The sequence below is a fragment of the Bidens hawaiensis genome, unplaced genomic scaffold, assembly GCF_021521415.1.
Source record: "Bidens hawaiensis isolate Kalapana, Puna unplaced genomic scaffold, B.hawaiensis_p1.1 tig00019438_1, whole genome shotgun sequence".
Classification (NCBI taxonomy): domain Eukaryota; kingdom Viridiplantae; phylum Streptophyta; class Magnoliopsida; order Asterales; family Asteraceae; genus Bidens; species Bidens hawaiensis.
In genome coordinates this window covers 298,155-325,966 of record NW_027492950.1, presented here as the reverse complement: position 1 = coordinate 325,966, position 27,812 = coordinate 298,155, and the positions used below count along the sequence as shown (strand labels likewise).

At 43.3% G+C, this 27,812-nt stretch overlaps 1 pseudogene across 1 annotated transcript; it reads right to left on the bottom strand.

Annotated features, from left to right (window-relative positions):
- Window positions 1-705: 705 nt before the first annotated feature.
- LOC143558321 (cytochrome P450 CYP82D47-like) lies at window positions 706-13,099 on the bottom strand (annotated as a pseudogene). The gene is made up of 4 exons (XR_013139720.1): window positions 13,063-13,099; window positions 9,433-10,298; window positions 9,029-9,312; window positions 706-1,104 (listed from the first exon to the last, which is right to left on the bottom strand). The product of XR_013139720.1 is annotated as a cytochrome P450 CYP82D47-like (transcript).
- Window positions 13,100-27,812: the final 14,713 nt, after the last annotated feature.

Here is a 27,812-nt window from a genome sequence, read left to right as displayed (position 1 = left end):
CGTTTGTTAAGTAACTGAACTTGTCCACATTCATTTGTTAACTCTAGCCATAAAAATAAAAAAAAAGCTATCTTTTAACCTTCAAGATGATAATTGAAAAAAAAAAAAATTAACCACTAAAGGATAAAACAGTCAAAAGGTCAAACCTTTTATATTAAAATATTAACATTTACCTGCAAGAGGAGTTTCTTTAAACGGATTAGTCGATTAGGCATCAACACATGTGTAGCTTATTACTTCTATCAGTTTTTAATTATTTTTTTCTATTGAATTAATCAAAACCATTGAAATTTAAAATAAATAGACTAGATTATTTCTCACACTTTCTATTTTTGTTGTTTGTTGTATTTTAACCTTATCTTATAGATAGAGAGATTTGTATCTTATTCTATATCTTGATCGTAAAGAGTAGTCTTCTTAATTCAAGTGTTATCTCTCTTACTCGAAGCGTGTTATTTGCGTTTACATGAATTGACAATATTTTATGTAAATTATGTTATAAATATCACAGTAGTTTTCGGTAAATGTCCGAATCATTTTGACATTTTGACTATTTACTACGGTATACTACCCATTGATAGTGGTCATATTACATGGTGATTGGCTTCTAGAAGCTTTAGCACTATGTAGAAGATACCTTAACTTGCATTATTAATGAGATTTGTAGTTTTAAAACAATAACGTACACTTTCTAAACGTACTTTTAAACGTCTACAACACGATATGATAAAACATAACACTATTTTAGTACATATTCAAGGCTAAATTTATAAATTTTAGACCAAGCGCGGGGAAACTAAAACTTCAAGCGGAGTTGCCTTGGCGTTTGTTAGTCCAGCAATTACGCTAATATCAACGGGTGTATCACCTGGAGTCGATATGTCAAAGTTCTGTAGCAAAGTGGCTAAAATCATAAGTAACATTTGATCTGCCAAACCAATTCCGGGACATTTCCTTCTTCCGACTCCAAATGGGATCATTTCAAAATCCGAGTTGTTTACATCTTTGCCCATTTGGTTTGGAAATAGGAACCTTTCTGGTCTAAACTCGCTTGGGTCCGACCATATTTTTGGATCACGTTGGAGCTTCCACGTGTTGACCAATTGTTGGTGCATTTTGTGACCGTCGCTATGCAATTCTGACCAGCGGAACGCCACAGGCGAAGTTAGCACAACTTCGCCTTAGGCGAAGTTAGAACAACTTCGCCAACGGCGAAGTTGTAACAACTTCTGCCTTAGGCGAAGTTATCACAACTTCGCCTTAGGCGAAGTTAGCACAACTTCGCCTACTGAAGCCCAGGCCCGTGAATGTTTGTCTATATATTGTTATGTCATGTTTAGTTTTAGAGGGATCTAGAAATCAGAGTGTGTTTGAGCAGCTTGTTTATTAAGAGAGAGTAAGAGACTAGAGTCGTGTTAGACGACCCGAGGTAGAGCTCACCTCGGGTCTGTCGTGTTTTCTGTTTTTGTTACGGTATGTAACGTGATTATTTTATATATGAATCTGCAGATTTGTTTATCCCGTTCTAGTATTTGTTTGTGTATTTGATCGTGTACGTGTTTGTGTTATTCGTCTGTACACCATAAACGAGTCTAGGAGGATTCCGCACTCCTAGACCTCGTGCGGATCTCGTATCGATCGCCGACGCCCCGGGGGGACTTACAAGTGGTATCAGAGCCTTAGGCTCTTACGCTATGGTACGAGATCTGCGTTTTGGTGTTTCTGGCACGTTTCTGTGCGTTTCTGGCCGAACAGTTCTTCAGGCGAAGTTATTGTTCATCAGGCGAAGTTGCCGTCACTGTTCGTAGGGTTTCAGCGAAGATATAAGGTCAGGCGAAGTTATGAACAGGCGAAGTTGACTTTGGGCGAAGTTGACTTCTCGGCGAAGTTATGGCCAGGCGAAGTTATAGCCAGGCGATGTTAACTTTCGGCGAAGTTAACGAGATTAAAAAAAAAAAAAAAAAAAAAAAAAGAGTATTTTGGAATTTTCCGTCTGTATGGCCAGATGTACACGATTATTGTGAGACCGAAGATGTTGTTCCGTCAACGAGTGATCTTGTTATCTTTTGGTTTTACGTGTGAACAAATATGTGTCAACTCTGATTTGGAGTTGAGGTTGTGAATGGGTTATTGTTTGAAACTGGATAGTGACACATATTCGGGTGTTTGTGGGAAAGGAAATTGTTGTTGTTCGTGGTGACCAACCGAAGAAAGTCAAATTGAACTGAAGGTTTTTCGTCATTACTGGATTGCGGTCAGAGCATATTATTTATGTTATTTTCAAGGCGTTCGAGAATTGGATCCTGAAATGTGATGCTTATTTATTAGAGTGAAGATTCTGGAACAAGTTGGATTTAACCGGGAATTAAAGTGTTTATGTTCCTGATCGTTATCCCTGGTGATTGAAGATGCTTCAGATTTTTTAATGGTCATGTGTTAGATTCTGTCAGGGTGGTTTTGTGATGAAATTGATCACTTGATGTTGAGTAGTTGAAGATTAAACCTTATCGTATGCCGACGAGTTGGTGAAGTTGTGGAGGAAGCCCAACTTCATGTGTTGGTGAAGTCAGATGGACTCACGTGATTGGTTGAGATGATCTATTGGCACGAGGATGCATGCATTACAAAGACCTCAATCGTTATAGTCGGAGAAGCTTACACTGAATGGGAGATCTGATATGGAAGACGCTGGGTGATTGGTAGATTTGTGAAGCTACAGGACAGTTTCTGACACGGCTGGTTGACTGCAAACAGAAGATCATCAGTTAAGAGGGAGTCTGTTGGTGCATGTTTTGTAACAGATGATCTTTCGTGTTTGTTAGAATTGAGAGCAACGGTCAAAGGGGAGACTGTTGGTGCATTTTGTGACCGTCGCTATGCAATTCTGACCAGCGGAACGCCACAGGCGAAGTTAGCACAACTTCGCCTTAGGCGAAGTTAGAACAACTTCGCCAACGGCGAAGTTGTAACAACTTCTGCCTTAGGCGAAGTTATCACAACTTCGCCTTAGGCGAAGTTAGCACAACTTCGCCTACTGAAGCCCAGGCCCGTGAATGTTTGTCTATATATTGTTATGTCATGTTTAGTTTTAGAGGGATCTAGAAATCAGAGTGTGTTTGAGCAGCTTGTTTATTGAGAGAGAGTAAGAGACTAGAGTCGTGTTAGACGACCCGAGGTAGAGCTCACCTCGGGTCTGTCGTGTTTTCTGTTTTTGTTACGGTATGTAACGTGATTATTTTATATATGAATCTGCAGATTTGTTTATCCCGTTCTAGTATTTGTTTGTGTATTTGATCGTGTACGTGTTTGTGTTATTCGTCTGTACACCATAAACGAGTCTAGGAGGATTCCGCACTCCTAGACCTCGTGCGGATCTCGTATCGATCGCCGACGCCCCGGGGGGACTTACAATCCCGTGAAGCACAGTAAAACTAAGCATATTGACATTCGTCATCACTTCATACGGGATTGTGCTGAGAAGAAACTGATAAAGATCGAAAAAGTTGATACACTTGAAAATTTTGCTGACTTGTTTACAAAAGCGTTTGATAAATCCAGATTTCAAAACCTAATTGAGCTAAACGGGATGATCAATCCCGAGTAACCATGTCTTTGTTTAAAAAAAAAAAAAAAAAAAAAAGGGTCATTTTTGCTTAAAATTAGTCGGTTACCTCAGTTTGATGGACATATCCTCGGACATGTTTTGGTCCTCGTTTTTCGACTTAGAAAATAAGGATAGCCATTAACCGGAAGACTGAAAGTAACCGGGGCAGCTATGACGTGTGTTCTTTCAGTTGCTGAAAATTAGTCGGTCATTCTTAGTAAGAAGGACACATACTTGTATGTGGTCGGTCCAGTTGATCCATTGGATATTCAGGATAGCCGTTTACCTGACGACTTTGACGTGATCGGGGCGATTGAAATCAAATTTTTTTTTAAACGGGAAATGAAATTACTTTTCAAGTCTGTTACTTCGTAAGAAGTTCTATGCTGTGTTTAACAGAAAATTGATCCAACCTTGGAAAATGATATATATACTGATTGTGTGTGCTTAACTAGTGAAGTTATTAGGCTTAAAAGGCTTTAGAACAGTCATTGTATGTCATGGTAATTTTTATGGTGCGTAAAAGTGTATGTGATACTAACTTAAATTTACTCGAATTTACGTGGAAACTCCTTAAGAGTTTTGTATGTCTTCATACATATCTTTTCGAAGGATAGGCAGAAAAGCGACTACCCAGTCATACACGAGCCCGTGAGTGTTCTGATTCCCGTGAAGAAAGCATTTCAAGATACTGCAGTGATCCAGATTCGGGACTTGCAGTGGTTTAGTACTCCGAAGTCGATAAAAATGTTGATTTAAAAAAAAAAAATATATATATATATATATATATATATACATATATATATACGTGTATATTTTTAAATACTTATGAGACATAGTAACAATCAAGACTTCTCAAGTCTGGAGTTAGAAGAAAACGGGAGGCAGACATCGTGTATCTACAAGATAATCAGACATTATGGGTCGAAGTCAATTCGGGGTGACTTGGGTATAGCCAAATACGCTTTGAGAATAGATAGAAGACATCATTATCTCTGAGTTGTTGCCAACTTAAAAGTTTGAGCTTAACTGAACCTTAATCCGTATCACAGAAACGATGAAAACCATTTAAGTTATTTACATGCTTGCAACCTGTTTCTCTATGTCATAATACAGCTAAAACACGGATCCAAGTGACAGTCACATAGTTAGTATGATTCCTGTTGGGATCTTTTCTAAAACGTAGTGGTCCCTGACTAGACTGAAATTTGATCCCTTATTTCGTTAAAATTTTTTATAAGTTGTGTTATTGTAAAACTGGTTACTTGGACATGATCATTTTTGTTTAACTCTTTTTGGAAACTTCTAATGTTAAGTGCAAGATTATTCAAACTTAAAGGGCTGATTTTGAAAATACGGGCGAAGTTGTTGAATTTGGCGAAGTTGTGCTTAACTTCGCCTAGGCGAAGTTAAGCGTAACTTCGCCTGAACCAACTCAGCCCTATATAAGGACTTTCAAACGGAAACAGTAACATATATTGCAAATTTTTCCGGCGAACATAATATCAAATCCATATTATCCGATATCGTGTTTTCATTCCGTTTTCGATCCTTGATTTCAGTTTCTTGTGCTCATTGACGGTATGTGTGGTCAATATCATTCACATACTTACTCGTTCGGTATAGTTTTACCCGGTTCGAGACCTCGGGTCGTCGAACCTTCAAAACCATGATTTTTACCGTTGTGTTACGTGTTCATGGACGTCCTTTACGTCTCAATATCATTAATCCATGCCGTTATTCACTGATGGATCGTCAAATCGGTCCGAAAACATCGGATCTAACCCTTTGAATCTGAACAGTCGCCGTTTCGGATTCAGGCGAAGTTAAGGTTTAGGCGAAGTTATCCACAACTTCGCCAAGAGATTAATTTCGCCTGTGGCGAAGTTATCCGTAACTTCGCCTTGAAGCTTAAGTTCGCCAGTGGCGAAGTTATCCGTAACTTCGCCTTGAACTCAAGTTCGCCTATGCCATTTTACTTAACAGTTTTTAGACGAAATTATAGTTGAAGCGAAGTTGTTCCCAACTTCGCCTCCCCTATAAGTTCGCCTGTACAGGTTTAAACACAACTTCGCTCGTTGTACTTAGCGAACTTGTGAGCTGCTTACACACTGTCTAACTTGTTTTGTTTGGTGCAGATATGGCTGCTATTGGTGGTGCTGGTGGTGATGATGGTGATGAGCAACGACAATTCTTTCCAGCCCATAACCAATACATCACTTTGGATCCAGACGCACGAGGCGTTGAAGACTATAGGGAGATTATCACATTTCTCCAACGATCACGAGTTTTTCACGCGATCACAAATACACTGCCTATTTCTCTGCCTAACATTGAAGACTTTTGGCAGACAGTGTACTACGATTGCAGGCCTGAGCCTCCGGTGATGCGAGCAACCGTAAATGGTCACAACATACAGTTTTCCTCGGAAGACATACGGTTGGCTCTGCAGTTCGGTGAAGAAACTATAGATGACCCAACAGAGTTCGTAGCTCCTTTCCGGGATGGAGCTTATTTGAGGATGGGTTATTCGGGTCCGCTGGGGGACTCACAGAGGAGGAAAGGGTTTCTGCTAGATCAGTGGCGCTTCCTGATGCATGTTTTAATAGTATGCATGTCCGGCAGGAAGGCAGGAACAGACGGGATGGGCGCGACAATGCAGTCGGCCATGATAGCGCTGACTTACAACCGCAGATATTCATTCAGTCAGCTAATCTTTTACGAGATTGATCGTCAGCGAAGGGCTGTGGCGCGCGAGCGATTCACTATGTATCCTCGTTTCTTACAGATGATTTTAAATCATGTCGCTCCGTCGCTGCCACAGAGACGCCCAATAAGATACGTAGAATGCGTGACGAAACGTATCTTTGCTCAGTGCCGCACCTCGAGCACTCGTAGCAAGCCTGAGCTGCGTCCCAGGCATACTCCTTTATTCGGGTATCTCATCAACCCGGAGTATGTTCCTGCAGGAGGGGACGAGTTCAGAGACCCCCAACCACATCAGGCGGCAGCACCTCATGCTGTATCAGCTGCGCCTGTGGTTTCTACTGTTGCCTCTGCTGCTATGCCAGCTACTGTATCTCATGCTGTGTCTACTGCTGAAGACGTTGATCTTAATGCTGCCTTTGGCGTACATGGTGTGTTTGATATGGATGTCTCGGGTCCTCAATTTATGGATGTTACCAGAGCAGCTACTTCGGTAGCTGACTCTGATCTAGACGAGACGTTTGCTGAGGCAAGAAGACTTATGGTGTCTCGGGAACGGACTACGGGAAAGAGACCGAGAACGGAAAACGAGGATGAGGAAGAAGTTGATGAAGAGGAGGCAGTGCAGATTGTGCTTAGACGTTCAAGAAGAGAACAGAGAGGTATAGGTTCGGGAGCTGGAGAATCTTCAAGACTAGTACGTTTTGCTCCACCTGCCTTGTCTGGTATGTCTCTTATTACTACTACAGCACAGGTTACAGCGGTCGAGACGTCGGCCCCAGCAATTGTGTCCCTACCACCCCAACCGCTTAATCCACCGGTGGTAGTTGCACGATTTGTGGAGTCGACAATCACTTCTACTGCAGTGTTACCAAGTGTACCACCTGCGGTCACTTCTGCTGATGTCCCGCCAACTCCAACGCCTACTTCAGATTCCGAGAGGATTACATCACTAGAGCGGATTGTTGCTGATCAGACAAAGACCATTCAAAGCCTAGTGGAATCCAATCGACTACAAGCTGCCCTCCTGGTTGAACATGGAAGAATAATAGATGCCTTCAAGGATTACTTGGCATCTCAGGGGGGAGAATACTTGTAGGGGCGATGAGTTGAGAACGAAAAGACGAGAAGATCATGACGATGATCCCAATGCACCTTCCGGTGCAGGTGATGAGCTGCCAAGAACCTCTCAGGCTCTTGGGGCTTCCACAACTGAGGGGGAGTCTACAAATGTAGCTGGTGATGAGGTTGTAGTTGTGGATGACGACGCTGATGTTGAAGACGTTATCGATGCTTTGAAGGAGTTGGATGAGGAGGAGGATGATGAGTTGATGGATGATGACGACGTGTTGCCTATGGATGAGATTGAGAGGATTGGAGAACAGATTAATGTGGAAGATGTATTAGAAGAAGGTGAGATTGTGGATGATTCAGTGGAACATGAGATTCCAGCTGTTGAGAGATCAGAATTGGGGGATGAGAGCGTGATAGAAGATACAGTATGGGAGGAGCAGCCGAACTGGAAAGAAGGCTGTGCTCAGTGGTTTGTTAAAACCAAGAAGCCTGCAGTGCCAACGATGTTCAGAAAGACTTATAATATAAAGGGCTATGCAGAGTCAAAGAAGGAATCATATGCTGGTTGTACGACAAAGAGCTGAAACTATTTGTGATCAAACGGTACGACGGCATTCAGTACTTTAAGAGATTGTTGAGATCTCTGAATTCCTTACCAGAATGTGAGGTGAAAGATTTAGCGAGATTGGGGCTGATCAATAGAAGCAATGATGATATGGCAAGAATCATTGAGAAGATCGTATGGAAAGAAGCCATTAAAGACAAAAAGTTTGAACTGCTAAAGCCTCAAAAAGAAAAGTTGATAGAAGACAAAGATCGTGGAATGAGGGCTGACGGCAAACCATGGATGGTTATGAAGTATAAACCAGTCCGTCATTTGAAAGAAGTACCGATGAAAGTTATGCCCAAGAACGTCCTAAAAGATTTAAAATGGTGGTACGTAGATTGCGAGACAGCTGAGGCGGTAATGGAAGATGAGGATGAACAAGAAGTACTTCGGGTTTACGACCCGATGCATCTTGTTAATCTATCGAAGGCTGATCTGAAGGCGCTCAACGAGAAGAAGATCTTCTACATTCCTGCTTGGAAGGATCAAGCTAGGAAATATCAAGGGGTAGTGTCGGTATGTGTGAGAGAAGGGGCGCACGCGTAGAGGTGAAGATTACAAGACTCAAAGATTTGAAGATCAAGATATGAAGCTACTGCCAAGGGGGAGTCTGTTGGTACATGTGTGTCAGTAGTTCATAGTCTAGCATTTGTAATCGAGTCTGTAATGTAATTATGTTTTGTTTATGATTGTTTTGTAATACGCGAAGTTGTCAACAAGTTCGCTATGGCGAACTTGTTGAATCAGCGAAGTTATGGACAACTTCGCCAATGGCGAAGTTGTCGTGTATAAAACTGTTTCGCTGAAACAGTTTGAGTGGTTGTTCGTTTTAGGGTTTGTTGCAGTTGTTCAGTGAACGTGTTCGTGTCATAGTCTGTAACAGTGACCGTGAGTCACGTGTTCGGTTATCAATATAACGTGGTTGAGTTATTGCTTGTGTGATTCTATCTCTACACTCGTAACTACCTGCGCAGGGATTCCGCACCTGCGTTGTTAGCGATATCCCGTGTACGATCCGTCCAGGAACCTTCACCAATAGCCACGTGCCTTTGGGGACATGGTAGCCGGCTATGCTGCAATCCTTCGTAAAGGCTCTTGGAGCGTTTAAGAATGCAGCTGGATATAATCGCAAAGTTTCTTTTATTATAGCTTGGAGGTAGACCAGATTGTTTATATCTGATTCATTTACTCGTCTATCTTTTCCCACTTGCTTGTCTAGTTCTTCCTGAGCCTTTTTGAGAGCATAGCGATTATTGAGTAGTAATGAGATTGTCCATGTTAGCATGACAGTCGTTGTATCATCACCACCTGCAATAAGCGACTGAAAACATGCATGCTAATTAGGAATGCATCTACGTATGAATAACACTAAATATTGTCACGCTAAAATTAGTAAGTAATAATATATTCTATAATATTCTCTACTCACACTGGGATATACCTCACAAGTGGCTTTAATGATGGTATCGACATCATAACCCGCTACATCATCATCTTCTACTAATTGGATCATCACATCCGTGAAGTCGCTTACCTCTATAGCATCGCCTGAAGATCTTCTCTGGCGATGCTCCTCTAACCATTTCCCAAATAATAAATCGAGATCTCTTGCGACTCGTTTCATTATTTTTTTTTGTCCGCCTAAATCCATCCAACCTAGAAAAGGAAGAGCATCTTCCAACACAAACTGCCCCAAGCATTGAAATCATTCTCTTATCACTCCATGGCAGCTCATCATATCCTCCTCATCTTCGCCGTCTACTCCTCCAGTGTAACGTTTCCCAGCGACTAGTTTAAGCATCGTATTCATATTCAATTCACCAAACCATTTCTTCATTTCGACTAACACTTTCCCTTGCCCGTCTCTCTTCTCCCTCCAAAGATCATGCATGCTTTTAATCGCGCTTTCTAGTTCAGTCACTCGAACAAGCTTAAGCTTCTCGAGTCGACTATTTGAGAGCAACTCCTGGGAGATGATTTTCCGCATTCCACGCCAGTATGGACCATAAGGAGTGAAAGCAAAAGAAGCACCGTTAAATCCCAAAATCTTTGCAGCGATGTAATTCGGGCGGTCCGAAACATTTACATCATGGGTGGTAAAGATGTTCTTAGTTATCTCCCTATCACTCACCACCAGGACATTACGTATGCCGAGCCGGACCATGAAGATTGGTCCGTATCGGTCCGCCATGGATGACAAGGTTACATGGGGAAGATCAGGACCATTAAAAACTTTGAAGTGGCCTAAGATAGGCCATGCACCACTTGGTTCAGGTGGAGTAGTAGTGGTTTTGTTACCTTTCTGACCTGATCCATGACGATGTTCCCGGGTCTTCAGGATGAACGAACCACGTCTTGATCTTCTTCTCCGGTTGCCTGAGATCTGCTCGCTCTCCTCCGCTCAGATCTGCCATGGCTTTTGGGGGTGTGGAGGTGACTGCTAAGGAATCTCAAGGATCTCTTGTTTACAGACACAAAAATGGTTATGGTAGTGGCTCTTACTGAGAATGACCAACCCTTGATAAGGAGGTGAAGACCTCCTTATATAGGGAGCCTCATGGCCACCATCATGGTACCCTAATGGGCCTAGCCCAGTTAGGGTTACTTCCACAAAACCCCCTCAGCCCAATAACATTGTATTAGTCCATATAATAAAATAAGCCAAACATAATAAATTTAGGGTCGTAAAACCGGGTTTAGTACCATACCCCCTACAAGCCCCCCAAGTCCAGTGTTGCTCCTAGGCGTGCAAGCGTTTAGGCGGAGCGCTGGACTTCGTAAGGTGTGTTAGGATATGAGGCGGCTTTTTCCCTTTTCTTCGGCCTTTTCTTTATTGTCTTTTGAGTTTTGGGAGGTTTTCTCCATGATGGTGACATGTTGTGATCCTTATGATAATAATGGTGCACTGGCATAAATAAGATATAGCACGCATCATAACGATAGTTGCGCGGGGCCTGATAAAAGATAGAGCGCGCATCTCGATAATAATGTAATGCAATTTGCGCGCGAGGTAGCTTACGAGCTATAAAAATAATGAAGCTTGCGCGCGAGGCGGCTTACGAGCTATAAAAATAATGAAGCTTGCGCGCGAGGCGGCTTACGAGCTATAAAATAATAAAGCTTGCGCGCGAGGCGACTTACGAGCTATAAAATAATGAAGCATGCGCGAGTTGCGGCTTATGAGCTATAATATGATGATAATGACTGGCCCACAAGGGCCTCTTCTACGCAGGATGACTATCCCAACTTGTTTTCAAAATAATAATGGAGGCACAAACGGCCAGATAATGATAATAATGTCATAGGTGCTTGTGCGAATCGTAGCCGAACCTGCAAAAACATATAAACTAAAAGTGGATGTATTACAAGGTTCCCATCCTCGGGCAAATTATGAGGTGTGCCCAACCTACGTTGGCGCGTGGCCGTTTGGGATATTATTAGGCTCCCGACCTTTATGTTTGGCGCGTGGCCATGTGAGATATTATTAGGCTCCCGACCTTTATGTTTGGCGCGTGGCCATGTGGGATATTATTAGGCTCCCGACCTTTAAGTTTGGCGCGTGGCCATGTGGGATATTATTAGGCTCCCGACCTTTAAATATGGCGTGTAGCCGTATGGGTTTATAAGGATTCCCAACCTTTAAATATGGCGTGTAGCCGTATGGGTTTATGAGGATTCCCAACCCTTTAGTTTGGCGCGTGGCCTATGGGTTTATGAGGATTCCCAACCTTTAAGTTTGGCGCGTGGCCTATGGGTTTATAGGTGACCTGCGGCGTTCGTAATGATCCGCGATGATCGGTGTTCGTCTAACGGAGCGTTGATCTGCGGTGCGCACATGCATGGAGGCGGAGTGGTGATCCAAGATCGCGTATGCATGGCGGCTGAAAGTTGAGCGAGCATGCATGGCGGAGAGTTGAGTGCGCATGCATGGCGAAGAGTTGAGCGCGCATGCATGGCGGCGAGTTGTGCACAAGCATGGTAGAGGGTTGCGTGCACATGCATGGTGTTGGAATCTTTCATAGGTGGTGGAATGTTGATCCGCGGCTGCATGCATGCATGGCGGGGTAGCGCATTATCCGCTGTCCGCGCATGCATGATGGTGGAATGCTCATCCGCGGGGACGCATATATGGATGGTGGCAGTCTTCCACAGGTGGAGTGTTGATCTTCGGCACTGCGCATGCATGGAAGCGGAGACTTGATCTCCGATGGCGCGTATGCATGGCAGCGGAATCTTTTTGAGGTTGGGCGCGCATGCATGTCGGGAGTTGAGCGCGCATGCATGGCGAGGAGTTGAGCGCGCATGCATGGCGGAGAGTTGAGCGCGCATGCATGGCGGAGAGTTGAGCGCGCATGCATGGCGAAGGGTTGCGCACATGCATGGCGGAGAGTTGAGCGCGCATGCATGGCGGGGAGTTGAGCGCGCAGGCATGGCGGAGAGTTAAGCGCGCATGCATGGCGTTATGAGTCTTGACCCTCAGCACTGTGCATGCGTGGCGTCAGGGTGTTCCTCCGATGCAGCGCATGCATGGCCGGGAGAGTTCGTCCGCAACGCACTTGCTATGACATCGGAGTGGTGATCCGTGAGTGCGCATGCATGGAAGCGGAGTGTTGGTCCGCGGGCGCATGCATGGCGACGGAGTGATGACTCGCGGGCGCGTGTGCACGGCAGTGGAGTCTTACATAAAACCAAGGTATGGAGTCGTCTTCCCACTTGAACAACGATGCGGATGCAAGAAACCAAATTTTTGGAGGCGCCCATCCATAATGACTCGGTGTTGTTCCGCGACGGCGCCCACGCATGTGGCGCAGTGTTCTTTTTGTGACGTGATTTCGTAGTGGTGATCCGCAAGTATGATGGCGGTGTGTTGTGAAAATGAGTAAAGGACTTAGAATATATTTTCTTGCCTGCCTCCATCTGTGGAGGTGGTGTGATACTTCTATTAGGGTTTCCAATGATTGGGCTCAGACCCAATTAGGGCATTTTTGGCCTCCTCCTATTGCTTCGCGCCACGTGTACTTAGGACACCTGGTGCTTTTTCATTGATTATTCTCTGACCAAGGTATTTCACCTGACCCATGTGCCATCATGTGGTGGCACATGGGCATTGCTGAGTTGTCTACCCTTCATTGGCAGCTGTCAACATCAGCATATTCTTTATTCCTTAAAAGATACCTTCTGGAAAGTTGTCTGATGAGCCCAATCATGGTTGTCCTTATCCTGATTTGGATAAGGACGTGGTTGGTTGTGCATGTGATATGCGCCTATCCTGAGGATGCGCGAGGTCCTCTTTATTCTCACGCGCAGATGTGATATGCGTGAGCATATGTGACATGCGTGAGCATATGTGATATGCGTGAGCATATGTGATATGCGCCTATCCTGGGGATGCGCGAGGTCTTCTTTATTCTCACGCGCAGATGTGATATGCGTGAGCATATGTGATGCGCCACGCACAGATGTGTTATGCGTGAGCATATGTGATATGCGCCACACACAGATGTGGTATGCGTGAGCATGTGTGATGCGTGAGCATATGTGATATGCGTGAGCATATGTGATGCGTGAGCATTTGTGATATGCGTGACGCGCATAGGTTTTGGCTTTGTGTCTTCATGACATCCTGATTTCAAGCCATTTGTCTATATCTTGTGGGTTGACCCGCCCCGCTCGATGTTAAGGCGGGTGCATACCCCTTCAAGCCCCCCCAGTCTAATGTGTCTTGTCTCGCGCGAGCGAGGTAAGATAGATATTAGACTTAATAGTTTGCTTTTTTAATAGGGCTTGTTTTTTCTTTTTCTTTTCTTGTACGCGCGTTGCACGAAATTCCATCCCTTTGGTTAAAACGAATCGTCAATGCATGTGGTTTGTTGGTGTTGACATGCATCAGAGATGGAGACGTTCAGACCTTTCGTGTGCTTGGCGCCAGCGCGCATGCATGATGGCGCGCTGCTGCTTCATAGCGGTGAAACTCATGCATGGTGGCATGCATCATGGCGGCCAGATGGTTACCCGCGGTGGCGTTTACGCGTGGTGGCGCAATGACATTACGTGGTGGCGAGGTTCACTTGTTGTGGCGCGTATGAATGTTGGAATGTTATTCCGCGACTGTGCGCGTGTATGGTGGAAATGTATTAAATCGCGGTGGCGCCTGCGTGGTGGCGATGTACTGAACCGCGGTGGCGCATGCGTGTGCTTGTTGAATATAAGATATGCTTACACATTGAAACTTGAACAAGGTTGTAAGGAAATTATTTTTATTTAATCCTTAACAGTTGTCATATTTCAAGTTATTTTGCGATATTCTGAATATGCTGACACGTGCCTTGGCCTTTCATTATTCCTCTTTTGCGCGACGTTATCGTGCATTTATTATAGGGAATTATGAATGAGTTTTTTAGCCTTTACGTCAGTATGTGTTACTCTGCCTATATCCATTATAATCCCATGCGCGGCCCCGACCTGAGACCTTCACAACTATGCTTTGGCATGTGTTTTGCCTTAGTTGTGCTTAGGTATTTTTATGGTCCAGCTGCGCAATGCGTAGGATGGATGCTATGAGTAATTTGAGCTAAGGCTCATATTATTGGGCTAAGGCCCTGACGTTTTAGAGTTAAAACTCGTTAACGCATCTGAGCTTGAAGCTCGCGCATGTTTGTTTTACTTCGTTTTATTTTTGTTTGATGTTAATACAATGTTGTCATATTGCTCAAAATTAATAAAGGGAAGTGTGAAACATGTATGCAAAATCAAAATCAAGCTCGCACATGCATGGCGACAGAGTCATGACTCGCGGGCGCGTATGCATGCCGAGAGTTGAGCGCGCATGCATGGCGGGAGTTGAGTGCACATGCATGGCGGAGAGTTGAGCGCGCATGCATGGCGGGGAGTTGCGCACATGCATGGCGGGGAGTTGAGCGCGCATGCATGGCGGGGAGTTGAGCGCGCATGCATGGCGGAGAGTTGAGCGCGCAAGCAACCCGCTATGGCGGAGAGTAATCGCCGGGAGCGCGCATGCAACCCGCTGTGGCGGAGAGTAATCGCCGGGAGCGCGCTTGCAACCCGTTGTGGCGGAGAGTAATCGCCGGGAGCGCGCATGCAACCCGCTGTGGCGGAGAGTAATCGCCGGGAGCGCGCATGCAACCCGCTGTGGCGGAGAGTAATCGCCGGGAGAGCGTATCCAACCCGCTGTGGCGGAGCGTAATCGCCGGGGGCGCGCATGCAACCCGCTGTGGCGGAGAGTAATCGCCGGGAGCACGCATGCAGAATCTGAAGCTGACCCCCAAGGCTTTGATAACGCCTTGCGGGGAGCTTTGCTTGCTGAAGCTGTTTATGAAGATGCTCCAAAGATATATTCATAGATTTAGAGATTTTGAATATCCACATCAGGTAGGTTTTATGTAAAAACCAACAGATCTGAGAGGATTTATAGATCTATGAATATGAAATGTGACTATTGCTCAAACGAACCCAGATCTGAAAAAACCATAACTAGATCTGGTATATTTCACTTAGAAAAACACAGATCAAAGGGTTTTCCCCAAAGTTTGGTGGTATTTCTCCTTGTATATTTTCGGATCTAGAAATATTTTTAGATCTGCGGATTTTTGGACTTCCATAGAACAGATCTGAAAGAAGAAATAGTCGATCTAGAGTATTTGATGAACAGATCGGAGGACCGAGACAAAAAACGAAGTGTGGTTCGTTGCCGTCCCACGGACGGCGCCAATGTAGAAACATGAAATGAATCTGACCTGATCCATGACGATGTTCCCGGGTCTTCGGGATGAACGAACCACGTCTTGATCTTCTTCTCCGGTTGCCTGAGATCTGCTCGCTCTCCTCCGCTCAGATCTGCCATGGCTTTTGGGGGTGTGGAGGTGACTGCTAAGGAATCTCAAGGATCTCTTGTTTACAGACACAAAAATAGCCATGGTGGTGGCTCTTACTGAGAATGACCTGTGACATCTGCCCGATCCGACCCGACCCAGGTACCCGTTTCTCTTATCCGATCTCTTTCTTTTGTGATTTAGTATTTATTTATACTTATATTTTACTTTTAATAATAAAAATATATATTTCCTTCCCGCCTTTTTCTCTCTCTTTCTTTCCGCCGTCCCCTCCCTCTTCCTTCTCTCATTCCGCCTTCTTTTCCCTCTTGTCGCCGTCCCGCCCTTAAGCCTTGTTTCCCTCAACTCTTTGCTTGTCCTTTGGTTCTTCCCGCCTAAGGATGTCTGCAGCTCCACGCGCCAGACTCCTTACATGGAAGCCTGCGTGAAGACATCTTGTTCCTGCGATGCGTGAAGAGAACTCTTCTCGCAGCGCGCTAAGAATGTATGTTCTTCCCGCGATGCGCTTAGAATTCTAGTTCACGCAGCACGCTAAGGATGTGATTCTTCCCGCAGTGCGCTAAGGATTGTTGTGCCAGCCTTCGCGCTCGCGCACTCAGCCTTCCCGCGCTTAACCCTTGTATCTTCTGTTTAAATCTAGCCGTTTGCTTTTGTGTTGTCTTATCTTTTGAGCCGTTGACCTAACCCATCTAATGTCTGAACAGTTACTTTCGGCGCAGCATGCGCACCAACCCCATTGGTTGACAGATAAAGTGACTGACATAATCTTTTGAGATCTGCTTTTGCCATGCTTGACCAGTACCTTTATCTGATCCGCCCATGCTTTTTACTGTTCCCTGTCAGCTTTATCTTGCCCCCTGCAGCTGCCATATCTTTTGATATCTTTACTTTTCAGAACTTTTTACCGTTGATATCTTTTCTTTTACTTTTTGAGATCTTTTCCCCTTTTCTAGGGTTTGTGTCTCCTAGGGTTTTCTCTATAAATAATAGTATTATTTTCCTAACACTACACACACAAAACACTTAATCTCTCCTGTCCTCCTCCTTGCTCTCTCTGCCGCCTCCCTCTCTGCCTCCGTCTTCCTCCCTGTTCTGCCCTGCTTTTCCGGTAATATATATATATAATAGTTTACTTATTTAATTATGCTAACTTATAATCAAGACTTAAAACAAATCATTAAAACAATAATCTTAATTATAGGTTAACTTTGCTTGTTTAAGAGTTGATTCTTGCATATCTTTCACCGCATCGTTATCAAGTGAGTTATCTCGTATCTAATACCTTTTTATTTTAAATGCTTTGGGATGTTCATGTGTTCATACAAAACTTGAGTCTTAAACTGTTTATGAACTTTAGTCGCGCAGTATCCCATGTGTTGAGGACGTAGACTTGGCTGTTTATTTGTATGTGTGGATCATTAACCGTCTTGTCGGTCTATTCCGCAGTTTTCATGGTACCATTAGATGAACACGGGAGAACATTCGTTTATGATTTTCTCTTTTGTTACACTTGCACAGTTAGTCTTGTTTGTGAGCTCAATTGTGAGCACTGGCAGTCTTGTCTCTTAGAGTTGGTCCCGATCAGATTACACCCTTGTTGAAAACCAGACATACACATGTTGCGCGCAGATTTATTGTTATCTATGTATTGTATTAAACTTGATTTCTCACCAACACGCAAGTGTTTGACGTTTATTTTAACACATGTTCAGGTTTGCAGTAGCTGTTTTGGAGCTTGTGGACACGTAGGACGTTTTTACTTTTGGACCTAGAATTAAAATGTATCAAGACAAGTTAATATTGTTTGAATGTTATAATTTATAATATATTGACTTATGTTTGATTTATGTTCTTTATTTTCCCCGCTGCGCGTGCGCGATAAAATGTGTATTAATAAATATTGACACCAATAGTGTCACGAGTAATGAAACAATATGTGGCGCCCCGATGTATAATCCGCCTTTGGTCGGGGTGTTACAGATTGGTATCAGAGCTCGTTGACTTTAGGATAGGTGGTTAGACGTAACGGCCTAGAATACCTAAGAGTCCCTTCTCGCGCATGAGAGAAATCTCATGTTTGCGCGCTTATTGTTAATTACTCGTTATTTATGAATATGCTCGCGCTTGCGCAGTATATGATTTTATGTTTTATTCCGCGATATTTCGATTTTTGTTGAATTTCGATTTTTATTGATTTTACTTACATATTCGTTTGTTGGGATTGAAAATCCGAAAAGTCATGGTGATACATGAATAGTTGATTTTCAATTTCCATTTACGATTATGTTCTGAGGTTGGAGACTTGAAAAGTCATGGTGATACATGAATTGTCAACCTCCAATACTCATTTTCTTGTATATTTTATATTGAAGATTGGAAAGTCATGGTGATACATGAATCGTCAATCTCCAATACTCGTTTACTCGTATATTTTAAATTAGGAATTCGGAAAGTCATGGTGATACATGAATTGTCGATTTCTGATTCGAATTTGTTACCTTTATTAAGTCTGCATTTAGGGTCATTTAATCTACTTTAACTTTTGATAGCATCTAACTCCGTGAAACCAAGCTTTATAAGATTAAAACTTTGCGATAAAAACCAAGATATTAACTAAAATTAACATTTTTATAGAATGCCTCCGCTATCTCGCCGATTTCAGAGAAGAGAAGCCTCGCGCATGCGTAGACAGCAACGTTCCCAGGAAATGGCCGCCGCAATAGCCCAAGCTTTGAGCCAAAACAATACCAACACCTCGAGTTATAACATTAAGTCCTTTAATGCGGGTAACCCTCCGAAGTTCACAGGTCTTGAAGGAGCCACCGTGATGCTCCAATGGCTTGAGAAGATTGAAAACACTTTCCTCCACACCCAATGCCCCTCAGACAGACGAACCCTATATGCTTCCAGTGTCCTGGAATCCAGAGCGCTTACATGGTGGAATGGAGTAGCTCATGCGCGTGGCGCAGAGGCTGCTTCTAGCATGACATGGGAGGAATTCAAGGAAATTCTTACGCGAGAATTCTGCCCTCCCAACGAAGTTAAGCGCCTGGAGGAAGAATTCTGGAACTTGAAGCAATACAGCGGCGAAGCGCGCGAGTACGCGACGCGCTTCCATGAACTAAGCCTGCTGGTCCCTCACCTTGTTACCCCTTCACGCCGAGCAATCGAGAAATTCCTTGGGGGTCTCCCCATGGAAATTCAAGATTCTGTATGGGCCAGAAACCCAGTTACCCTCTCTGACGCCATTGAGTTGGCCGCTGTGCTCAGCGACAACCATGTCAGAGCAGGAACTCTGTTCCTGCGGGGAACTGAGAAGACCAAAACCACCAAAACTGTCCCTGAACCCGCAGAAACCAAACCAGAACCCTCAAACCGTAACAACCTCAAGCGCAGGCGCAAGGCCTATGCGCTTACCAACCCGCCCATTGTCCAGCAACCCGTTTACCAACCCCCAGTTTACGCGCCTAACCCACTGTCAACCTACCCAGCACCTCCTGCAGTCCATAACTATGCCTTAACCAATCGAGCACTCCCTGCCCCGCCTCCTAAGAAACCTTACACAGGAAACCATCCCTTTTGCCCAACCTGTAGATTTCACCACCCAACCCAAACCCCGTGTCGACTTTGTACCCGATGTGGCCGTACTGGTCACACTGCTGAAAACTGTAGAGTCCTTCCCGCCAATCCAATTGCGCCAACACCACCAGTCTACCCGCAGAACCCACAACCAACCTACCAAAACCCACGACCCAGATCGTGCTTTAACTGCGGTGATCCCAGTCATTTCCGGAACGCGTGCCCAAGACTACAAGTTCAGATTACGCAAGCGAATCCGGTGAACCAGATTTCGAACCAAGTGACGCGTGGACGAGCTTTTAACATAACCGCGCACCAAGCGCAAGCGAATAATGACGTAGTTAATGGTACATTTTTGCTTAACGGATTTTATGCTTCTATACTTTTTGATACTGGCGCCGATCGAAGTTTTATTTCTCGCGCCTTCGAGCAGAAGCTTGCGCGACCGCGCGATAACTTAAAAGAAGATTTTTCAGTTGAATTGGCTAACGGTGAAACTGTTTTAATTAACTCGGTGATTAAAGATTGCACGCTTAACCTTAACGAAAACGATTTTCTGATTGACCTCATCCCTATGCCTCTTGGAAGCTTTGATGTTATCATTGGTATGGACTGGCTTACGCATAATCGCGCCGAAGTTATTTGCGCCAAGAAGATGATTCGCATACCTCGAGAAAATGGTGATCTTCACATCTACGGCGAAAAACCCTCCAGTGGTCTTAAACTTATGTCTTGCGCCGAAGCCCAAAGACTCATGCGGAAGAAGTGTATTGCATTTCTAGCCCATGTGGTTAAACCTGTTGAAGAGAAGAAGCTTCGCGATATCCCTGTTGTGCGTGATTTCCCTGAAGTTTTTCCTGATGATCTTCCTGGTATCCCTCCCGCTCGTGAAGTCGAGTTCCGTATTGATCTTGTCCCTGGTGCTTCCCCCGTGGCTAAATCTCCTTATCGTCTTGCACCCGCTGAGATGCAAGAATTGGCCAGCCAACTTCAAGAGTTGACTGCTAAAGGATTCATCCGCCCTAGCTCTTCGCCCTGGGGTGCTCCGGTGTTGTTCGTTAAAAAGAAAGATGGATCGTTTCGCATGTGTATTGATTACCGCGAGTTGAACAAACTCACCATTAAAAACCGGTATCCCTTACCGCGTATTGACGACCTCTTTGATCAACTCCAAGGTGCCTCTTGTTTCTCGAAGATTGATCTCCGCTCTGGCTATCACCAGTTGCGCATCCGCGATGAAGATGTTCCGAAGACTGCTTTTCGAACTCGTTATGGCCATTTTGAATTCTTGGTCATGTCCTTCGGTCTAACCAACGCACCCGCCGTTTTCATGGATCTAATGAATCGGGTGTGTAGGCCTTTCTTGGATAAATTCGTGATCGTGTTTATCGATGATGTTCTGGTGTATTCTAAGACCAAGGCCGAGCATGAGCAACATCTCCGATTGGTATTGCAAAAGCTTAGAGCTGAGCAGCTCTTTGCTAAGCTTTCCAAGTGTGAATTCTGGTCTGATGAAGTACAGTTTCTTGGTCATGTTGTAAACAAGATGGGTATTCATGTCGACCCATCCAAGATTGAAGCAATCAAGAACTGGATTACGCCATCCTCTCCTTCTGAGATCCGTTCCTTTCTAGGCTTAGCTGGTTATTACCGGCGCTTTATTTCGAACTTCTCGAAGATCGCCTTGCCTTTAACAGCTCTGACGCACAAAAGCAAACCGTATATTTGGGGCTCGAAGCAAGAAGAAGCCTTTCTAACGCTCAAGCGTTTGTTGTGTGAAGCTCCTGTTCTTGCGCTACCTGAGGGTAATGATGATTTTGTCGTGTATTGCGATGCATCCAACCAAGGTCTCGGTTGTGTTCTTATGCAACGAGGCAAGGTTATCGCTTACGCATCAAGGCAACTCAAGGTTCATGAAAGGAATTATACAACTCACGACCTCGAGCTTGGTGCAGTTGTTTTTGCCTTGAAGATCTGGAGACACTACCTTTATGGTACTAAGTGTATCCTTTACACTGACCATAAAAGCCTTCAGCATATCTTTGATCAAAAGGAACTTAACATGAGGCAACGCCGATGGAACGAACTCATCAGCGATTACGATTGTGAGATCCGGTATCATCCTGGTAAGGCTAATGTGGTAGCCGATGCGCTCAGCCGAAAACCCTGCCAACTTAACTGTATCTTGCCGCGCACCCAGCTTCACTTCGCGCCGATTCAAAGCAACCTTGAATCGCGTATTCGTGACGCGCAGCGCGCATCCATCAGTAATGGTAGCCTTCGCGCCGAGTTAGCGTGTGGCGCGGAAGCACTCTTTGTCCCTAATCTGAGTGGAATTCTCTGCTATCTCAATCGCATCTGGATTCCCTTTGATGAGAATCTTCGCGCTGATATCCTGAGTGAAGCGCACAAATCTCGGTATTCTATTCATCCTGGCGCTGATAAGATGTACAAGGATTTGCGCATTACTTATTGGTGGCCCGGTATGAAAAAGGATATTGCTGTGTTCGTAGCTAAATGTCTGACTTGTTCTAAAGTGAAAGCTGAACACCAACGCCCATCTGGTTTGCTCGAGCAACCTGAAATTCCTACGTGGAAATGGGAATGTGTAGCGATGGACTTTATTACCAAGTTACCTTTGACAGCAAGCAAACATGATAGCATTTGGGTAATAGTGGATCGTTTGACTAAGTCTGCTCACTTTCTGCCCATTCGTGAAAACTACCGTGTTGAGCAACTCGCGCAGCTTTATGTCAAGGAAATTGTCTGCCGCCATGGTACTCCTTTGAGCATCATATCCGATCGCGATGGCCGTTTTATATCTCGCTTTTGGAAATCTCTCCAATCTGCACTAGGAACTCGCTTGGACATGAGTACGGCATATCATCCTCAGACTGACGGTCAGTCTGAGCGAACTATTCAAACTCTTGAGGATATGCTCCGATCTTGTGTTCTTGATTTTGGAGGTAATTGGGATTCACACCTGCCTTTGATCGAGTTTTCTTATAACAACAGCTATCATTCCAGTATCGGTATGGCCCCATTTGAAGCACTTTACGGTCGTAAGTGCCGCTCCCCGATTTGTTGGAGCGAAGTGGGTGAAGCTCAAATCACAGGACCCGAACTTGTTCAAGAGACAACCGATAAAATCGCCAAGATCCGTGATCATCTGCTGACTGCCAGAAGCCGACAGAAGAGTTACGCAGATCGTAGACGAAAGCCTCTCGAATTTCAAGTTGGTGATCTTGTTCTCCTCAAAGTGTCGCCCTGGAAAGGTGTTGTCCGCTTTGGGAAGAAGGGTAAGCTTGCTCCTCGTTATGTTGGTCCATTCAAGATTCTCGCGCGTGTGGGAAAAGTTGCCTACAGACTTGACCTGCCGCTCGCGCTCAGTAATGTGCATCCAACGTTCCATGTTTCCAATCTCAAGAAGTGTTTAGCTGACGAGAACCTTCACATCCCACTCGATGAAGTTCAAGTTGATGAATCTATGCATTTCGTTGAGAAGCCTGTTGAGATTATGGATCGCGAGGTTAAGCAAACCAAGCGCAGTCGTATCCCTATCGTGAAAGTTCGTTGGGAGTCCAAGCGCGGAGCCGAGTTTACATGGGAAAGGGAAGATCAAATGAAGATCAAGTACCCGCACCTGTTCTCTGCGCAACCTACTTCGAGATAAATTTCGGGACGAAATTTCTTAAAGTAGGGGAGACTGTGACATCTGCCCGATCCGACCCGACCCAGGTACCCGTTTCTCTTATCCGATCTCTTTCTTTTGTGATTTAGTATTTATTTATACTTATATTTTACTTTTAATAATAAAAATATATATTTCCTTCCCGCCTTTTTCTCTCTCTTTCTTTCCGCCGTCCCCTCCCTCTTCCTTCTCTCATTCCGCCTTCTTTTCCCTCTTGTCGCCGTCCCGCCCTTAAGCCTTGTTTCCCTCAACTCTTTGCTTGTCCTTTGGTTCTTCCCGCCTAAGGATGTCTGCAGCTCCACGCGCCAGACTCCTTACATGGAAGCCTGCGTGAAGACATCTTGTTCCTGCGATGCGTGAAGAGAACTCTTCTCGCAGCGCGCTAAGAATGTATGTTCTTCCCGCGATGCGCTTAGAATTCTAGTTCACGCAGCACGCTAAGGATGTGATTCTTCCCGCAGTGCGCTAAGGATTGTTGTGCCAGCCTTCGCGCTCGCGCACTCAGCCTTCCCGCGCTTAACCCTTGTATCTTCTGTTTAAATCTAGCCGTTTGCTTTTGTGTTGTCTTATCTTTTGAGCCGTTGACCTAACCCATCTAATGTCTGAACAGTTACTTTCGGCGCAGCATGCGCACCAACCCCATTGGTTGACAGATAAAGTGACTGACATAATCTTTTGAGATCTGCTTTTGCCATGCTTGACCAGTACCTTTATCTGATCCGCCCATGCTTTTTACTGTTCCCTGTCAGCTTTATCTTGCCCCCTGCAGCTGCCATATCTTTTGATATCTTTACTTTTCAGAACTTTTTACCGTTGATATCTTTTCTTTTACTTTTTGAGATCTTTTCCCCTTTTCTAGGGTTTGTGTCTCCTAGGGTTTTCTCTATAAATAATAGTATTATTTTCCTAACACTACACACACAAAACACTTAATCTCTCCTGTCCTCCTCCTTGCTCTCTCTGCCGCCTCCCTCTCTGCCTCCGTCTTCCTCCCTGTTCTGCCCTGCTTTTCCGGTAATATATATATATAATAGTTTACTTATTTAATTATGCTAACTTATAATCAAGACTTAAAACAAATCATTAAAACAATAATCTTAATTATAGGTTAACTTTGCTTGTTTAAGAGTTGATTCTTGCATATCTTTCACCGCATCGTTATCAAGTGAGTTATCTCGTATCTAATCCCTTTTTATTTTAAATGCTTTGGGATGTTCATGTGTTCATACAAAACTTGAGTCTTAAACTGTTTATGAACTTTAGTCGCGCAGTATCCCATGTGTTGAGGACGTAGACTTGGCTGTTTATTTGTATGTGTGGATCATTAACCGTCTTGTCGGTCTATTCCGCAGTTTTCATGGTACCATTAGATGAACACGGGAGAACATTCGTTTATGATTTTCTCTTTTGTTACACTTGCACAGTTAGTCTTGTTTGTGAGCTCAATTGTGAGCACTGGCAGTCTTGTCTCTTAGAGTTGGTCCCGATCAGATTACACCCTTGTTGAAAACCAGACATACACATGTTGCGCGCAGATTTATTGTTATCTATGTATTGTATTAAACTTGATTTCTCACCAACACGCAAGTGTTTGACGTTTATTTTAACACATGTTCAGGTTTGCAGTAGCTGTTTTGGAGCTTGTGGACACGTAGGACGTTTTTACTTTTGGACCTAGAATTAAAATGTATCAAGACAAGTTAATATTGTTTGAATGTTATAATTTATAATATATTGACTTATGTTTGATTTATGTTCTTTATTTTCCCCGCTGCGCGTGCGCGATAAAATGTGTATTAATAAATATTGACACCAATAGTGTCACGAGTAATGAAACAATATGTGGCGCCCCGATGTATAATCCGCCTTTGGTCGGGGTGTTACATGACCAACCATTGATAAGGAGGTGGAGACCTCCTTATATAGGGAGCCTCATGGCCACCATCATGGTACCCTAATGGGCCTAGCCCAGTTAGGGTTACCTCCACAAAACCCCTTCAGCCCAATAACATTGTATTAGTCCATATAATAAAATAAGCCAAACATAATAAATTTAGGGTCGTAAAACCGGGTTTAGTACCATACCCCTACAAGAAGTAAATGACTAATATTATAGCAAGAGTTTCAAGAATGAATGTGTAATTCTCTAGCATTATGTGGAAAAGATTCATGAGTCAACTATTATTTTGTTTGTATTGAAAGATTGCAATTTGGTGATTTATTGACAAAATGTGAGCATGCTATTTATAGTCGTTGAGGCAACTATAACTATTGGTTTGCATGCATTGTATTATGCAAATTGGTTAATTTAATGATAAACATGTGAGGATACTGTTTATAGTCGTTGAGTTGATTATTGATTATTGATTATTCAAATCTTCAGGTAAGTATTTTATATATTATATATCAGATGACTTGAAGGAGTACCCAAAATCCACACAAAATCGATCCAAAATAATATATATTTTAAAGATGTTAATTTGGAAGATACTAATCGTATGAATAAAAAATGATACAATTCACATTAATTTGACATACGGAAAAACACGTTATTTATCTAATATATTATTAGTTAGGTATTAGGGCGGTGGGAGTGGGGATCAGGACGGCATCGGTGTCGCTAGCTTGGAATGTGCAGGGACACCGTCCAGTCTATTTAGGTATTGATAAAAAACCATCTTGATGCAGGGACTCCCACCTTATCGATGATGTGTGTGTCCAACGATAATACTACATCCGTTCCATTAAAAGTGTCATATTTGAAAAACACAAATTTTAAGATAGATTAAATGATTATTTTTTCTATTTACCAAATGACAATAATGCTCTTGAAAATTGGGTTCATAAATATTGTTTATTAACGTTAGTTGTGTGTGCTTAAGAGTCCAATTGAAAATTGGCTAATAAATTTTGAAAGTGAACATTTGTATTGGGACAAACAAAAAAGAAAATATAGACACTTTTAATGGGATTGATGAAATATTATCGTCATAAAACAATAAGATTTAAAATAAATAAATTATTTCTTCCTTAAGAATATTGAAATATTTTATACATTATTTTAAATCACTCATTCATTTCAAATCCCTTTCATTCAAATTTTTTCAATAATCAAATCTCACAACCCCAGAAAATGCCTTCGAGAGTTGGAGCGTCGATGTGGAGCTACGACGACGAGTTTGCTTTGTCGAATGCTTGGATGCATATCGTCGACAACATTAGATTGGAAGCCCAATTTTGGCTTATGGTTGAATCAATATATGTTCAATTTGGAGGTACCGTTGATCGTATCATCCACCAAATCAACTCAAAGTGACGTGACCTTAAAAAAAGGTTGGTCAATTCCATTGATTATACCTATGGGCGCTTGCCGTGATGGCTGGAGAAGATGAGTATGTACAAGCGCATTGTGACTACCGAGGCTTTGTCACTCACATGGGTTATTTTAACCTAGCTCGAGGTGTGGGATGTTTTAAAAAGTCATTCCCAATTTATTAGGGGGATTATTGGGAGGAGTTGGCTCCGGTTCCGGCTCATGCTCCTACTCCTATTCTCGCTTAATACGACTCCGATCCTGGCATATCTGAAGTCAAGGATTAGTTTTTTGTTTGGTTAATTTAGCATTTTAACATTATGTTTAATGATTTTTAGTTGTTTATTTTTAATAAATATTATTTTAATGTTACTTTAATTTATTTTATATTTATGTTTTTTAATTTAAAATAATTTAGTTTTTAACTAAATGAAAAAAAAATAGTTGAAAAATGGATTAGGACAGTTACAAGAGTTTAGGGATGGGTCGAGATAGGTCGTGAACGTTTATTTGTGCCATGGGCCAAAGAACATAGCCGATTATAAGTTGGTTATATGGAGGATGGATGGATTGATTCCTTGCTTATAGGAATGGTTGTTTGTCAATGGTTATCATAAACGTTTTAAATAGTTATGGGATAACCATCCCTTTTTCCAAACGCCACGACCCATTCCTATCTATATTAGTTTCGTTCTCGATAATGTGTCTAGGGTTAGATAACCAAGATTTCCTTTAGCTATATTACAATCTATATATAGGTACACTTTCATGTCATTAGTGGTCTAGCTAGGTTAGGGTTTTTTGGGTTTATTACTCATTGTGCTTTAAGTTAATTTTCGTAGATCACATTTAACACATCGTCAAGAAAGATGGTGTCGAACTACTCAAAATTGAAAGTGTATCGGTTGAGAAAGGAGTGGAGGACCAAAACAAAAATGAAGAGGCGGAGTGTTAGTGTCGTTCGTGATGTTCCTCATGTTTTCGGTCCATTCTACGTCAAAGATTGGTAGATTAGCAAGGAAAGTGTGTCCAAGAAAAGCTCGGTTGTTGAAGATGAAGATCAAGACAAAGACGACGAGATCGTGTGGTGGATGAAGATGCAAAGATCTGAAGATTGAAGGACTAATGAATTAGGGGGGGGTAAGGTGAGCCGTAATTCATTAGTTTGAAGTCTGTGTATATAGATCGATTATTTTAGTCTTGCGCTTATTTCGTTATACGGGTCGGTCTAGTACAAAACAATTTTAAAAAAGGGAAATTTTCCAAAATAGCCATACTTGACTAATTTATTCCAAAAATAGCATAGGTTTACAAAAATTCCCCAAAATAGCCAATTTTTTCCTTCGGATCTAACTGATTTTTAACGCCGTCCGACAGAATTGTTGAAC